Source organism: Arachis ipaensis, chromosome B03, assembly GCF_000816755.2.
Source record: "Arachis ipaensis cultivar K30076 chromosome B03, Araip1.1, whole genome shotgun sequence".
NCBI classification, from domain to species: Eukaryota; Viridiplantae; Streptophyta; class Magnoliopsida; order Fabales; family Fabaceae; genus Arachis; species Arachis ipaensis.
In genome coordinates this window covers 102,487,191-102,488,721 of record NC_029787.2, presented here as the reverse complement: position 1 = coordinate 102,488,721, position 1,531 = coordinate 102,487,191, and positions in this window count along the sequence as shown.

Sequence of the window (1,531 nt, the reverse complement as noted above, 5' to 3'; positions counted from 1 at the left end):
CATTGCCCTTATCATCTCATCATTAATAGAATCAATAGCTTGCCTTTATGCAATAGGCGAAAGATGAAAGTATGAAACATTCATTTTTGCTCTTTTAAGATCCTAGTGACATTGTTTGGTAGTTTCGGAGGAAAAAAAAAAAACAGAAGAAAACTACCACTTATTATTTTTCCTATGTTATATGTGGATCAGTGAATGTGTATCACAAAATGATGTGAGAAGATATGAAATTTATATTACTCTGGAGTTAACAAATTGGTACCGATTTATTTATATTTTTTAACTTTTTTAACAAAAACAGTTCGATTTGTGTTTTTGAAAATTAGAACATTTTTAATATTAAAATTGGATCATTCAATTTGCGTTTTTGACAATAAAAAAAAAAATTTAAGAGTACAAATTCAACCTTTCAATTTGTGGTTTGTTTTCCTCTTCAAATAAATCGGACTGTCTTATTTAATTAATATCAATTTTAAAAAAACACACCATATCAAAATAAAAAAAAAACCCCAAACTTTCAATAATAATAATAATAATGCATTACACACATTTAATTAATATAAAAAAAATAGCCGAAAACTACACAGAAATATACCATTAGTAAGTCATAACTTTTACTGAAACATTATCATATTTTTCTTTAACGGTGAAAAATTAACTTTTTATATCCAAATGATTGATAAAATCAATTTGTGGAATTAAGATCACGTAACAAGCATAACGTACCGCTTTATAAATCATTATTTCACTGTCCCATGACATCTGAATTATCAATTTTGAGGGAGCAAAAAAGTGTAAATAAATTATGGCCCCGGGTAGGTAGGTTTGGCATTGGCTTTTAAACGCACAAGTCTACCAGACTACCACTATGATTGACTCGCACACTTGCACTACAATAAGAAAGAAAAAAAATACCAGCCTCCAGCTTGACTTTATGTCTTTATCCACTTAAGGTTGTTTCTACACGTATAACGGATATGTATATGCAATCTAGATTGCAGAGGCCAGAGGGTAAAGCCAACATACTAAGCCAGCATCATGATTATCGGAAAATAACAGAGAACCAATACTTAGTAAAATAGATAAAAAATAATTAACAAATATTAACTTAAATACAAGATAAATATAAAATATATTACCCTAACATTTGTAAGAAAACAATAATGACTAAACTAACTCACTGAAGCAGGTTTTTTTCTCTGAAACAAATTGCTTAACAAGGCCCATTTGATCATAGATTTTCATGAGTTAGAAACTTCTATTACTATTAGGTTTACATTTTATTGACTAAACGACGTTTTGTTTTTTTTTTTTTAACCTTGCCTAGTTCACCATTTAATTCTGGATTATGATGAGTTTAAATAATAATTCAACAAATATCAATGCTACCAAAATAGCCTGCTGCATTGGTATCATCACTATCATCGACTAGGAAGGGCCATAAAACAAAGGTTAATCACAATTCTCAAATCATTATTAAAATACCGAACCTGAAAGCAAAAGATGGCAACATGCCAAATTTAAATAGGAA